Source organism: Triturus cristatus, chromosome 7, assembly GCF_964204655.1.
Source record: "Triturus cristatus chromosome 7, aTriCri1.1, whole genome shotgun sequence".
In the NCBI taxonomy this organism is placed as follows: domain Eukaryota; kingdom Metazoa; phylum Chordata; class Amphibia; order Caudata; family Salamandridae; genus Triturus; species Triturus cristatus.
In genome coordinates, this window is record NC_140590.1 from 1,488,698,575 (window position 1) to 1,488,714,558 (window position 15,984).

Here is a 15,984-nt window from a genome sequence, read left to right on the forward strand (position 1 = left end):
AAGTTTATCAGCAGCAGTACTCCCCCTATGTGGAAAGTATCTCAGTGTTCCTCTGATGAGACAGCGCACTTGGATTGCCAGTCTCAGAAACTGCCACGGCACACCGTATTACACCAGCTGCATATCCTCAACAGCACCCTCAAAACATCTGAACACAAATAGGGAAACTGACAGCCGGTTACGTAGCAGGGGCTCTTCAATGCATTTCATTGTCTTTTGCATGCTTTCATAGCATTGCAGTTAGTCTAACCTTAAGAGTCACAATTATTTACTTTCATCACTCCTGTGACAGCTCCCGAAATATAATTTAGAGAGTTGCTGGCTGGAGTTTGACCCTGATTTGGATACGCCAGCGCCATCCAGGTCAGAATCCTTGACTTGAAGCTTTTTTTGTGGCACCGTCTCACTACACCTTAGCATCACCGCTTGTCGTTTGCAAGGGTGACCGGAAGTAGAATGCAGGGTGGGATGAGCAACCTAAAGGCCAGGCATACTTGCTCTGCCTAGCCGTCTCGACCCTTGCAGCATTACAAGGTTGGAAGTCAACAGAATCTCGCTCATAGTGCTTTCTGCAGTCCAGCTGCGAAAGAACCTTTAGTGGCAGCAAAGGGCTTCTTTAGGCCCCGTGGACTCTCAGTCTCACTATGCTAGGGGACTCCATCTCCCAATGCTCTATGTGCCGGGAGGCTGGGGGTGTGACCAGCCGTAACATGGTCATAGCTATTTCTGCAGTCCTGCTGCGTGGGAACCTTTGTTGATATGTAACAAAAGAAGGTACGTTGTTCCTAAACAGGGTCATAGAACAGATGGGGAATAGAGTGCTATGTACAAGGCCCACTATAAATACAGGTAATCCTGCTGATTTAATAATGCAGGAAAATTGTTTCCTTTGGAACTAGGGCCCTCACACACCCAGCCAGCAGGTGTCATGCTTCATCATTGGGCCTGCTCCTCGTCGGGTCGGCGCTGCAATACCCGACGGGCACCCAATGAGGGGCTCTTTGGCGGAGATCTTTTGTTCCATGCCGTATGGTGTCGTGGGGGTGAGGGACCTATAACGTGTAGATGTGATGCGTTAGTGAGTGCAAAGGTTAAAACAGGTCAGGAAGTCCAGTGCGAACCAGTTTTTTGTATTGGGCTCCCTGCCTGATTAAAAATAGAGAGTGTGTGGCGGCTATGTGACCATAGTGGATCAAAAAATATATTAGCGCCCTACTCTTACTATCAAGGTCAACATGTTTCATGCCTAATTGTCAGGGGGATCAGTGGCAATTCTTCAGGACCATAGTGAATACTATCTACACATTGTGATCAGGTGGCATCACCTACCTATCACATGAAGAGACCTCGGGAAAAAACATTTACCCACAGGTATAGAGGACAATCTAGAAAAAAGGAAAAAATCATACTCAAACTCTAGTAGGTTAATACTGTATAAACATAGTGGCAGTAAAAGGCTCTCTCAACACCATAAGTTGTTAACCTATGACCCATAGTGTGCGCAAATGTGCATAATAACATCACTCAACAGTAATAATGTCATCAACACGAAACTATAATCGTGACTTACTTAAGTAGAAAGGTTTAAGTGAGCACATAGTCAAATATGCTAAAAACAGGACTCACAAAAACACAGAATGGCGATGGGGAAGGTAAAAGGACTCACCTAGTCATTATAGGGTTATGTCTCAACAGTTGCCGGCTGATCAAGGACACACATGGTGGAGTGTCCTAGAGAACAGAATAATGGCAGGAAGATCAGATGATCGAATTTATGCTACATCACCTGTGGGTAAATGTTTTTTCCCGAGGTCTCTTCATGTGATAGGTAGGTGATGCCACCTGATCACAATGTGTAGATAGTATTCACTATGGTCCTGAAGAATTGCCACTGATCCCCCTGACAATTAGGCATGAAACATGTTGACCTTGATAGTAAGAGTAGGGCGCTAATATATTTTTTGATCCACTATGGTCACATAGCCGCCACACACTCTCTATTTTTAATCAGGCAGGGAGCCCAATACAAAAAACTGGTTCGCACTGGACTTCCTGACCTGTTTTAACCTTTGCACTCACTAACGCATCACATCTACACGTTATAGGTCCCTCACCCCCACGACACCATACGGCATGGAACAAAAGATCTCCGCCAAAGAGCCCCTCATTGGGTGCCCGTCGGGTATTGCAGCGCCGACCCGACGAGGAGCAGGCCCAATGATAAAGCATGACACCTGCTGGCTGGGTGTGTGAGGGCCCTAGTTCCAAAGGAAACAATTTTCCTGCATTATTAAATCAGCAGGATTACCTGTATTTATAGTGGGCCTTGTACATAGCACTCTATTCCCCATCTGTTCTATGACCCTGTTTAGGAACAACGTACCTTCTTTTGTTACAGACCATTTGGGGCACGTACGTTGGACCTATCAAGCCCTGTGAACTCCCCCCTTTTTTGATATATTACATGTACGGGTTACCCCCGTGGGACAATAGTAGGTTACCAGAGAGGCCAAATTGCTTCTACTGGCCCATTTTAGTTGTATGTATAAAATGTATACATACTTTTAATAATAATTGTTTTTTCAACCTAACAATTGGGACACCACAACACATAGCAGTAAAATCAGCGAACTAGTGTGGTTGGCTATTTGGATAACACCATGGATTTGTGTGTTTAAGCCTTTATGTATTGGGTATGCTGGTTTATGATATTCTGCCATGTTTACACTTACACATCGACAGACTTATGGGACGGTAGTACTTCACTGCCGTAGTACTTGTACACTGATCTAAATTTTGTCAACTTGGAACAAGTGCCTGTCATTCCGTACACCTACTTACAGGGCCTTTATACCGTTTTGATAAAACCTGGATTGCTTCGCAATATATTGGTCAACACTGCGACTAGATCATGGACCTGATCAACGGATAAGCCCTTATTACATACTATCAACAGACACCATTATTATTTCCCCCATTGTTCTTTTTTATGAGCCTTGTTCAGCATTTTGTATACATTCAATCAATGTCTCCCACTTGAGCGGTTTCAAATTAAGCCATACATAAAGTATGCTTTGGCCTTTTGCCCGTTCAAAGATGGCCGACATAGAATCCCCTGGGTAGGCGTCCCTTAAATCAGATAGACGATTACTCACCCACTGGTAACCTATCGTCTTCTAGCCCCGCCTCAAACAGGAACCGGGGGAGATATTTAACTTCCCCTCGTAGGTGAAACCACCGACCGTTTCCGGCGATGTATGGGTAGGTTTACTACACGGACACCACTGCAAACAAGGTGAGACTTAGGAGAGCACAAGTGGTCTCTGCCCCCACTGTCAGCGACACTGGAGGTAACAGGTTGGGCTACGAGTCGGTTTTTCTTGTATAGTTGGCACGTTAGTCCCCACGGCATTATTTACATGTTGAGCTGGTTATGGACGCGGGGACCCCCCCCTTTTTTTCCCCCGGCCGCTAGGTTCACTCACAATCTTTTGGGTTTTCCTTGGCGGGCCCTCGGGGCTAGATATGTCTTCCAGTGTTACGATGCTCACTTAAATCGCTCCTCATTTAACGCAATATGTTGGGATAAATGCCAAACTAGACCACTACCCTCCCTGTTACCTACCATTGGTATGTCCTGAGCAATTGGGTGATGTAGCATAAATTCGATCATCTGATCTTCCTGCCATTATTCTGTTCTCTAGGACACTCCACCATGTGTGTCCTTGATCAGCCGGCAACTGTTGAGACATAACCCTATAATGACTAGGTGAGTCCTTTTACCTTCCCCATCGCCATTCTGTGTTTTTGTGAGTCCTGTTTTTAGCATATTTGACTATGTGCTCACTTAAACCTTTCTACTTAAGTAAGTCACGATTATAGTTTCGTGTTGATGACATTATTACTGTTGAGTGATGTTATTATGCACATTTGCGCACACTATGGGTCATAGGTTAACAACTTATGGTGTTGAGAGAGCCTTTTACTGCCACTATGTTTATACAGTATTAACCTACTAGAGTTTGAGTATGATTTTTTCCTTTTTTCTAGATTGTCCTCTATACCTGTGGGTAAATGTTTTTTCCCGAGGTCTCTTCATGTGATAGGTAGGTGATGCCACCTGATCACAATGTGTAGATAGTATTCACTATGGTCCTGAAGAATTGCCACTGATCCCCCTGACAATTAGGCATGAAACATGTTGACCTTGATAGTAAGAGTAGGGCGCTAATATATTTTTTGATCCACTATGGTCACATAGCCGCCACACACTCTCTATTTTTAATCAGGCAGGGAGCCCAATACAAAAAACTGGTTCGCACTGGACTTCCTGACCTGTTTTAACCTTTGCACTCACTAACGCATCACATCTACACGTTATAGGTCCCTCACCCCCACGACACCATACGGCATGGAACAAAAGATCTCCGCCAAAGAGCCCCTCATTGGGTGCCCGTCGGGTATTGCAGCGCCGACCCGACGAGGAGCAGGCCCAATGATGAAGCATGACACCTGCTGGCTGGGTGTGTGAGGGCCCTAGTTCCAAAGGAAACAATTTTCCTGCATTATTAAATCAGCAGGATTACCTGTATTTATAGTGGGCCTTGTACATAGCACTCTATTCCCCATCTGTTCTATGACCCTGTTTAGGAACAACGTACCTTCTTTTGTTACAGACCATTTGGGGCACGTACGTTGGACCTATCAAGCCCTGTGAACTCCCCCCTTTTTTGATATATTACATGTACGGGTTACCCCCGTGGGACAATAGTAGGTTACCAGAGAGGCCAAATTGCTTCTACTGGCCCATTTTAGTTGTATGTATAAAATGTATACATACTTTTAATAATAATTGTTTTTTCAACCTAACAATTGGGACACCACAACACATAGCAGTAAAATCAGCGAACTAGTGTGGTTGGCTATTGGGATAACACCATGGATTTGTGTGTTTAAGCCTTTATGTATTGGGTATGCTGGTTTATGATATTCTGCCATGTTTACACTTACACATCGACAGACTTATGGGACGGTAGTACTTCACTGCCGTAGTACTTGTACACTGATCTAAATTTTGTCAACTTGGAACAAGTGCCTGTCATTCCGTACACCTACTTACAGGGCCTTTATACCGTTTTGATAAAACCTGGATTGCTTCGCAATATATTGGTCAACACTGCGACTAGATCATGGACCTGATCAACGGATAAGCCCTTATTACATACTATCAACAGACACCATTATTATTTCCCCCATTGTCCTTTTTTATGAGCCTTGTTCAGCATTTTGTATACATTTAATCAATGTCTCCCACTTGAGCGGTTTCAAATTAAGCCATACATAAAGTATGCTTTGGCCTTTTGCCCGTTCAAAGATGGCCGACATAGAATCCCCTGGGTAGGCGTCCCTTAAATCAGATAGACGATTACTCACCCACTGGTAACCTATCGTCTTCTAGCCCCGCCTCAAACAGGAACCGGGGGAGATATTTAACTTCCCCTCGTAGGTGAAACCACCGACCGTTTCCGGCGATGTATGGGTAGGTTTACTACACGGACACCACTGCAAACAAGGTGAGACTTAGGAGAGCACAAGTGGTCTCTGCCCCCACTGTCAGCGACACTGGAGGTAACAGGTTGGGCTACGAGTCGGTTTTTCTTGTATAGTTGGCACGTTAGTCCCCACGGCATTATTTACATGTTGAGCTGGTTATGGACGCGGGGACCCCCCCCTTTTTTTCCCCCGGCCGCTAGGTTCACTCACAATCTTTTGGGTTTTCCTTGGCGGGCCCTCGGGGCTAGATATGTCTTCCAGTGTTACGATGCTCACTTAAATCGCTCCTCATTTAACGCAATATGTTGGGATAAATGCCAAACTAGACCACTACCCTCCCTGTTACCTACCATTGGTATGTCCTGAGCAATTGGGTGATGTAGCATAAATTCGATCATCTGATCTTCCTGCCATTATTCTGTTCTCTAGGACACTCCACCATGTGTGTCCTTGATCAGCCGGCAACTGTTGAGACATAACCCTATAATGACTAGGTGAGTCCTTTTACCTTCCCCATCGCCATTCTGTGTTTTTGTGAGTCCTGTTTTTAGCATATTTGACTATGTGCTCACTTAAACCTTTCTACTTAAGTAAGTCACGATTATAGTTTCGTGTTGATGACATTATTACTGTTGAGTGATGTTATTATGCACATTTGCGCACACTATGGGTCATAGGTTAACAACTTATGGTGTTGAGAGAGCCTTTTACTGCCACTATGTTTATACAGTATTAACCTACTAGAGTTTGAGTATGATTTTTTCCTTTTTTCTAGATTGTCCTCTATACCTGTGGGTAAATGTTTTTTCCCGAGGTCTCTTCATGTGATAGGTAGGTGATGCCACCTGATCACAATGTGTAGATAGTATTCACTATGGTCCTGAAGAATTGCCACTGATCCCCCTGACAATTAGGCATGAAACATGTTGACCTTGATAGTAAGAGTAGGGCGCTAATATATTTTTTGATCCACTATGGTCACATAGCCGCCACACACTCTCTATTTTTAATCAGGCAGGGAGCCCAATACAAAAAACTGGTTCGCACTGGACTTCCTGACCTGTTTTAACCTTTGCACTCACTAACGCATCACATCTACACGTTATAGGTCCCTCACCCCCACGACACCATACGGCATGGAACAAAAGATCTCCGCCAAAGAGCCCCTCATTGGGTGCCCGTCGGGTATTGCAGCGCCGACCCGACGAGGAGCAGGCCCAATGATGAAGCATGACACCTGCTGGCTGGGTGTGTGAGGGCCCTAGTTCCAAAGGAAACAATTTTCCTGCATTATTAAATCAGCAGGATTACCTGTATTTATAGTGGGCCTTGTACATAGCACTCTATTCCCCATCTGTTCTATGACCCTGTTTAGGAACAACGTACCTTCTTTTGTTACAGACCATTTGGGGCACGTACGTTGGACCTATCAAGCCCTGTGAACTCCCCCCTTTTTTGATATATAACCTTTGTTGATAGCAAAGGGCTTATTTGTCCACCTCAGACCCTCACTACGCCAGGTGACTCCATCCCCTATGCTCTAAGCACCATGAGGTGCACCTACAGTAAATCTTCTTAAGGGGATATAGCCAGCCATATCTCGCTCCTAGCACTTTCTCCAGTCTCACTGTGTGGGAACCTTTGGTGTCAACAAAGGTCTTCTTTGGCCCCCATGGACCATGACTATGCCAGGGGTCTCAATCCCCCTATGCCCCTTGTGCCAGTTAGCACACCTGCAGTGTATCTTCTAAAGGAGGCATGGCCAGCTGTACCCCGTTCATAGCGCTTGCTTCAGTCCCACTGCGCAGGAACATTTGGAGGCAGCAAAGGGGTTCTTTGGCCTCAAAGGCCACTCACTACGCCAGGAGACTCCATTTCCCAACCATCTATGTGCCAGGAGGTGCACCTACAGTAAATCATCTGAAGGGGGTGTGGCCTTCCATATTGCGCTCATAGACCTTTCTACCATCCTGCTGCCTGGAATCTTTGGTGGCAGCAATGGGTGTCTTTGGCCTCCATGGACCCTTACTACACCAGTATTCTCCATCCCTCAATGTTCTATGCACCAGGAGGCGCACTTACAGTAAATCCTCTGAAGGGGCGTGGCCAGCCATATCGTGCAAATACCACTTTCTGCAGGCTTGCTGTGCAGGATCCTTTGGTGGCAGCAAAGGGCTTCCTTGGCCCCAACGGACTCCCACTACACCAGTGGACTCCATCCCCCAATGCTCTATGTGCCACGAGGCGCAAGTGCAGTAAATCTTCTGATGGGGGAGTAGCCAGCAATATGTCTCTCATAGCGCTTTCTGCAGTCCAGCTGCGAAAGAACCTTTAGTGGCAGCAAAGGGCTTCTTCAGGCCCCATGGACTCTCAGTCTCACTATGCTAGGGGACTCCATCTCCCAATGCTCTATGTGCCGGGAGGCACACCTGCAGTAAATCTTCTGAAGGGGGCATGGCCAGCCATATCATGCTTCTAGTGCTTTCTGCAGTTCCACTACACAGGAACTTTTGGTGGCAGCAAAGGTCTTCTTCAACCTCCATGGACCCTTACTAAGCCAGGGGACTCTATCTCCCAATGCTCTATGGGCCAGTAGGAGCACCTGCACTATATCTTCTGAGGGGTCGTGGCAAGCCATATTGCACTCATAGCACTATACAGTCCAACTGCAAGGGACATGCACAGGTAGTGCCCAGGCAAAGCCAGGCCAAGGGCAGCCCTGTCTTCACTGGTCATTGCCTGGAAGAGAATGAGCTGGACCACCTCTCTGAGCCCCTGCTTCCTACATTGAAGCTGCACCACTGTGGAGCAATCATGTTGTTTTAAGATACTGTGTTTGTGGTTATTAGGATTGGTTTCCCACAATAAGAATGTCTCCCAGACAACTTTATGACAATTGGCAAATGGAAAGCACCACCATTGACCCAGGGGCCCTCCTATTCCCACACTCGTTCCACCATAGATGGCTTTCTGGTGCGTGCGGTCGATGTTATATCTAAGGTGTTCCAATTGGTGAAAAGAAGACTGTCACTCACAGTTGCAGATGTGATTCCCTTAGCTTCACCATCCTCTCACCTACCTTAGCCTCTGTCACCTACACCAGTGGATCACCACAATGTTAGTCTTGTTGATGACCATTCTGATCAACCCAGTGACTGCACTTCTACTGCAGTGAATGAGGACATTGTGAACAAGGACAATGGACCAAGTGGTGACAGAGCCCTTACAAATGGCACACCGAATATATCCTCTGATTCTGGTCCTGTGGCTTAGCGTAGAACGGGGCTCTAAAATTATCAAGGAAATCCTGTATTACAAGCATTAAGCAACAGACCTGAATAGCTAACTCCTTGAACACTCTGACTACCGGTGGGCAGAGCTCACAGAGGTACACTACAGGTAATTCCGCAGAGTTGCATATAAGCTTCCTCAAATTCCACAGAGTTCCGAAAGAAGGTGGAGTTCATCAACTCTCCCCCTCGCCCATCCCTAGAATATGCTGAATATACATTGGCAAGAACTGGTGCAGCTGGTAATAAGTTTCGAAGCAGGCAGTGTAGGAACAACGTTTCTCCCCTCACAGAAAATTTGCACCACTCAAGCTTCTTTCTGTAAATCTGTTCCGTCTTTCTTTACCTGTCTTGTCTCTTTCTGCACCTTTCGTGCCTCTTTCAGCACCTCTGTTGCTTCTTTCTGTAGTTCTCTTTCTCTTTCTGCACCCCTCCTGCCTCTTTCTGTACCCCTCTTGCCTCTTTGTGCACCTCTCCTACCCCTTTCTGTACCTCTCTTGCCTCTTTTTCCACCTCTGTTGGTTCTTTCTACACCTCTGTTGCCTCTTTCTGCACTTCTCTTGGTCTTTCTGCACCCTTTGCACCTCTTTCAACACCTCTGTTACTTCTTTCTCTGCTTCTCTTCCTTCTTTCTGCACCCCTCCTGCCTCTTTCTGTGCCTCTCTCGCCCTTTTATATCCCCTCCTAACTTTTTGTGCACCCCTCTCACCTCTTTTTGCACCGCTGTTGGTTCTTTCTGCACTGCTCTTGCTTCTTACTGCACCTTACTTGCCTCTATCTGCACTTCTCTTGCTTCTTTATACACCTCTGTTGCTTCTTTCAGTAATTCTCTTGCCTCTTTCTGCACTTGTCTTCCTTCTTTCTGCACCCCTCCTGTCTCTTTCTGCACCTCTCTTGCCTCTTTGTCCACCTCTCCTACCTCTTTGTGCACCCCTCTTGCCTCTTTTTGCACCTGTCAGTGTTTTCTGCACTGCTCTTGCTTCTTTCTGTACCTCACTTGCCTCTTTCTGCACTTCGTTTGCTTGTTTCTGTATCTCTCTTGTGTCTTTCTGCACCTCTGTTGCCTCTTTCTGCACTTCACTTGCTTCTTTCTGAACATCACTTGCCTCTTTCGGCACCTCTGTTGCTTCTTTCTATACCCCTCCAGCCTCTTTCTGCACCCCTCTTCCCTATTTGTGCAACTCTCTCGACTCTTTCTAAACCTCTCTTCCCTCTTTCTGCACCACTTTTGCCTCTTTCTAAACCTCAGTTGATTTGCTCTGCAGATCTCTTGCCTCTTTCTGTACCACTCATTTCTCTTTCTGTACCCTCTTGTGTCTTTCTGCACACGTTCCCTCTTTCTGCACCTTTCCTGCTTCTTTCTGCACCTCTCTTGCTTCTTTCTGCACCTCACTTTTCTCTTTCTGCACCTCTCTTGCCTCTATCTGTACCCATCCTCCCTCTCTCTGCACCTTTCCTGCTTGTTTCTGCACCTCACGTGCCTCTTTCTGTACCTCTGTTGCCTCTTTCTGCACTTCTCTTGCTCTCTCTACACCCTCTGCGCCTCTTTCAGCACCTCTGTTACTTCTTTCTGTACTTATCTTCCTTCTTTCTGCACCCCTCCTGCCTCTTTCTGTATCTCTCTTGCCACTTTGTGCACCTCTACCACCTCTTTCTGTACCCCTCTTGCCTCTATTTCCACCTCTGTTGGTTCTTTCTGCGCTGCTCTTGCTTCTTTCTGCACCTCACTTGCCTCCTTCTGCAATTCCCTTGCTTCTTTCTACAGCTCCGTTGCTTCTTTTTGCAATTCTCTTGCCTCTTTCTGCACTTCTCTTTCTTCTTTCGGCACCCCCTGCCTTTTTCTGTACCTCTCTTTATTCTTTGTGTACCTCTCCTACCTTTTTCTGTACCACTCTTGCTTCTTTTTGCACCTCTGTTAGTTCTTTCTACACTGCTCTTGCTTCTTTCTGCACCTCACATGCGTCTTTCTGTACCTCTGAGTTAGCGGTACTTTAAATCCCCCTGCCCTGTTATGTAAAAGGGCCTTACAGGGGAGGTCATGCCAACCGCAGGGGTACACCAACCCATAGTTTGCCTAGTGTATGTAGGTGTTTTCACTGTATTCTAAGTGTCTTTCAGCATAGCACTGGCTCCGGGCCTGGTTAGTCAGAGTCAGTTACGACCAGTACCAGTCATCAAAAAGTTGGGAGCACAGGATGACTTTGCAACAAGACCTCTTTCTGTACCTTTGTTGGTTCTTGCTGCATATCTCTTCCTTCTTTCTGCACTTTTCTTAGTCTTTCTGGACTTCGGTTGCCTTTTCCTGCATTTCTCTTGCTTCTTTCTGAGCCTTTCTTCCTCTTTCTGCACATGTCCTACCTTTGTAGGCATAGCTAGAAATTAGCATTTAAAAAACCTTTGAGGGGAGGAGCCTAGCGCTTGACCAAGATGGCCGCGTGAGCCCTGAGCTCCCGCGACCCTCGCGCCCACCTGCAATCATCCTGTTCTAAATCCTGATTTTCATGCACGGAATCCTGCAGATGAGTCACTGCTGGGGCGATTGACGTTGTCCGGGCTAAGATCGCCCACCAGGGACCGAAGTTGTGCATGGCGGAAGATTGCGGCCTACCTCCGAAGGATGCCAGGGGCTTGCGTTGGCAGGATGCCCGGCCACTAATTGAACAACATCGGCCTTGGGAGGTGTGAACTGGCGGACGGGTGCTGCTGCACTTTCACTTTCGATTTCCCGCCCTTTGCTTGCTCTGGGTTGGGAGTGCTTCGTGCCGATCCCCTGTTAACTGGAAGACCTCCACTCGCCCTGGCTGGCTGCTGAAGTCCTATTTGACCCTGTTTCCTCTGGCTGAGTGAGGGACGTCCTTTTGTTACTGGCCGCCCTGCTGTTCGAGATGTCGACCAAATCGGAGGCAGACAAGCCGAAGTCTAAGACTACCAGGTGGGGAGCCTATACCCAATCCAACAATATGGATCGCTATGCCCAGCAGAAGGGGTCGCCTGGTGGATCGGGACAGTCGCTGGAAGCACAGAAGGCCGATTCATCCCCAGCCTCGGAGTTATCATTGCAGGATATCAAGGGGGCGATAGATGGGATGCAATCTTCGATTGGGCGACAGTTCGAGACCCTGGCGCACAAGGTGGACATGATTTTGGTTGATGTCAACTTGATTCGCGCGGACCTGGGCAAAACTAATGAGCGGGTCAAGTCCCTGGACCTCAAGACTACTGGTCTTGCGGATGATGTCTCGGAACTCCAGGCTGAGGTTCGTAAGTTACGAACCGCGAATGACCTCTCCGCCCGCCGGCTCGAAGACTTTGAAGGTCGGGCCCGACGCAACAATGTGCGCCTTATTGGGGTCCCGGAAACTTCGGAGGAGCTCTCCGTGGATTTACTCGTCGAGGACTTGGTGGTGAATCATCTTGTGCCTAAGGGCCTCGGCAGGTTTTTTGCGGTTGAGCGGGCTCACCGAGTGCCTGGCGGACGGCCTAAGGTGGGAGCCCCCCCGTGGCCGATTGTCGCCCGGATCTTTAATTTTCGGGATCGAGACGCTATCCTGCAAGCATCGAGGGTGACAGGCCCTGTGCCTTTTCAGAATGCCTCTGTGAACTTTTATCCTGACTTCACCCAGATGGTGCCGAAACAGAGGCAGAGTTTCCTGGGGGTGAAGCGGCGGCTTAGGGAGATGGACCTGAAGTATGCCATGCTTTTTCCTGCCAGGCTACGTGTGGTGTATGATGATCGGACTTTCTTCTTCGAATCACCGGACATGGCAGGGAACTGGTTGGATGCGCTCCCTCGGCGACAGCCCGGCCGGGACCGCGTGTATGGAGCGGAAGGCGACAGGGATGGACAGAATTGATACCTCCGGTGTTGGTCTGTTTTGGCTCAGCCCCGTACAGTGACTTGCACCTTACTGCAGTAATGGGAGGGCGGCGGGGGGAAGATAGGAGCTCTTTCCTCCCTTGGGGTACTTTTTGTAGATTTGTTTTTGATAGGGCGATAGGCACACTGCAAGTTGGGGGGGCTTTGTAAGCTGACGCAGGGGTGCAGGGAGGGGGGGGATTGGGGATGTTGGGGTTGTTGTTGGGGGTGGTTTTTTTTCTTGCAAGGCGTAGTAATTGTTGTCAGTATTGTTCGATCGTGGTTCTCCGGGGGGGGTGGAGGTCTCTTTGTGTTTGGGGATGGGGGATAGGGGCTTAAACATAATTAGCTGGAATGTTAATGGCTTGGGGGATCGTATTAAACGGGGGATAGTCCTGCAATTCTTGAAACGGACCTCGCCAGATGTGGTCCTCCTGCAGGAGACCCACCTTATAGGGAATACATGTTATGCACTTAACAGAAAGGGTTATAAATTCATTGCTCACTCGGGGTTCTCCTCGGGCTCCAGGGGTGCGGACATACTTGTTAGAGCTTCCCTACCATTTGAGGTTGACTCCACCATCGCTGACAACAGGGGGCGCTTTGTGGCTGTGGCGGGGAGGTGGGAGGGCAGAACGTTGGTATTGGTTTCTGTTTATGTCCCCCCTGCCCTGCAGGCCTCCACGTTTGCTGATCTGGGCAAGGCCTTGTTGGAACTCCCCGAAGGGCTGCTAGTGGTGGGAGGAGACTTCAATGCAGTTGGCTCTGGAATGCTCGATAGGTACCCACCCAGGGACACCGGGGGTGCTCAGAAGTGGCTTCCCGACTTTATAGATACTTTTGGTCTGGTAGACTGTTGGAGGCTACGGCACCCCACTCAGAGGCAATATACCTTTCATTCCGGGGCCCACGGGAGTCTCTCTCGGATTGATTACTTGCTCATTCTGGCTGGGCACGCCTCACTGGTGACTGAGGCAAGGCACATGGCACGGGGCATATCTGATCATTCGCCGGTGTGGGCCCGTCTGGATATTGGCCGGGTGGTGGGGGGTAGGGTAGCTCCCATTAACCCCTGGTACTTTCGTGACCCCAAGCTGCGCAGTGCGTTGCTGAAGACAGTTGATCACTACTTTCATGATAATCAGGGCTCAGTTGAATCTGCGGTGTCCTTGTGGGAAGCTTTTAAGACTGTATTGAGAGGGGAGGCCCTTTCCTTGGCAGTGGCCACCGAGCGGCGGAGAGACGCTGAGGTGATGCAAGTAGAGGACGAGATAGCGGCTTTAGAAGTGGCCTTGGAGGAGGATGTTGCACCGGCCACACTGCATAATTTGAGCTTGAAGCAATCGGAATATAGGGATCTGGTGACGAACGCTGCCAAGACCCTCAATAGGGAGCAGCAGGGTCGATTGTACGATGTTGGTGATAAGGCCGGGAAATTGCTGGCGTGGTTGGATAAGAAGGAGCGTGTCAATCGAGTGGTGCCTGAGTTGTCGATGGATGGGGGGAAGATTGTCACTGACCCCGACGGTATAGTTCAGTGTTTCTCGGACTATTTTCGTACGGTATACACCTCGGTTTCGGATGGAGATATAACTGTAGACGAAGTGGAGTGTGCTATCCGTGCGTTGTGCTCCGGTAAGGCCTCGGGCCCAAATGGTTTGCCGATTGAGCTGTATAAGCTTCGTCCGGATAAGGTGGCTCCTCACCTGCGCGCCATGTTCATGGAGGCGCGGGTGAATGGGTTTCTTCCACTCGATCAACGGCTGGCGACGATTGTGGTAATACATAAAGACGGTAAGCCCCGGGACAAGTGTGGCTCCTATCGGCCGATATCGCTTCTCAACGCCGAGCTGAAAATCCTTGCTAAGATCCTTGCTAACTGCCTGGTCCGGGTACTTGGCGACTTGATCCACCCGGATCAGTCGGGCTTTATCCTGCACCGTAACACTGCACTGAATCTTAGACGCCTTCATGGAGTGATTGCTAGGACAGGCACGATGCGAGAGCCGGCTATTGTGGCGTCCCTAGATGCCACGATGGCCTTCGATACGGTGGAGTGGGCATACCTGTGGGCTGTGCTAGCCAAGTTCGGCTTTGGGCCTGGATTTGTAGGCTGGGTGAGGTTGCTCTATGAGGGGCCTCTTGCTAGCGTCGTGGTGAACGGGTGGGCGTCGACACCGTTCGAGCTCGGGAGAGGCACCCGGCAGGGCTGTCCCCTGTCGCCGTTGTTGTTCGCCCTTGCTCTTGAGCCGCTGGCGGCGTGGATACGGTGGCACCCGGATATACGTGGGATTCGTTGGTCGCCTGACCACGAAGACCGTATTTCACTTTACGCCGATGATATTCTGCTATACCTCGCCTCGCCTAAGAAATCTCTGATAGTGGTTTGTGACGTCTTGACCTCTTTCGGTAGGAACTCTGGTCTTGTCATCAATTGGGGGAAGTCACACTTGTGTGTCCTGTGTGGGGATGTCCCGCCTGTCCCGCGCAACTGCTCGATCCAGATAGCCCAGCAGGGCTTTTTGTATTTGGGGATCTATATTTCCACTGATCCCATTTTGCGATACGAGAAGAACTTGCTCCCTCCCTTGGCACGTCTGCGGCGGGACGTGGCGGGCTGGCGGCGGTTGCCGCTTTCCCCCCTTGGCCGCGCCGCCCTGTTTAAAATGATGTCTCTCCCCCATTTCCTCTATGCCCTGCAGAATACCCTTGACTTGGTCCCGGCTAGTTATTTCCGTGAGGTTGAAAGCCACCAACGCGCGCTATTGTGGGAAGGGCGTCCGCGCATAGCGATTGCTAAGTTGACGCTTCCGTGGTATGACGGGGGTATCGCGCTTCCAGACATTCAACGTTATTATTGGGCCACTCAGTTGAGCGCGATTAACCATGGTGTATATGGTCCGGCGCTGAGCCCCGGCTACGCCATGGACCGATGGTTGCTGCGTGGGGGTAATTACCACAGAGCGTTGTACTCGAAGTCGTCGGACTTAACCCTTACGGGGCCCACCAGGATGGCCGTACATGTATGGAAGGTGGCAACGGATTCACTGGGCTGGAAGGGTAAGCTTACCCTTGCCACCCCTCTGTTTGACTCCGATATTCTGGGAAAGCTTTGGCATACAAAAGGGTTTGAGAAATGGGACTTGATCGGTATATCCAGGGTTGGAGACCTTTTGGTTAAGCGTAGGATAAAGTCATTCGAGGAGCTGCAGAAGGAATATGAGCTAGGGAGCACGGAGTTCTTCCGATACACTCAAGTGTGCCACGCCTTGCGGTCGGTCCTTG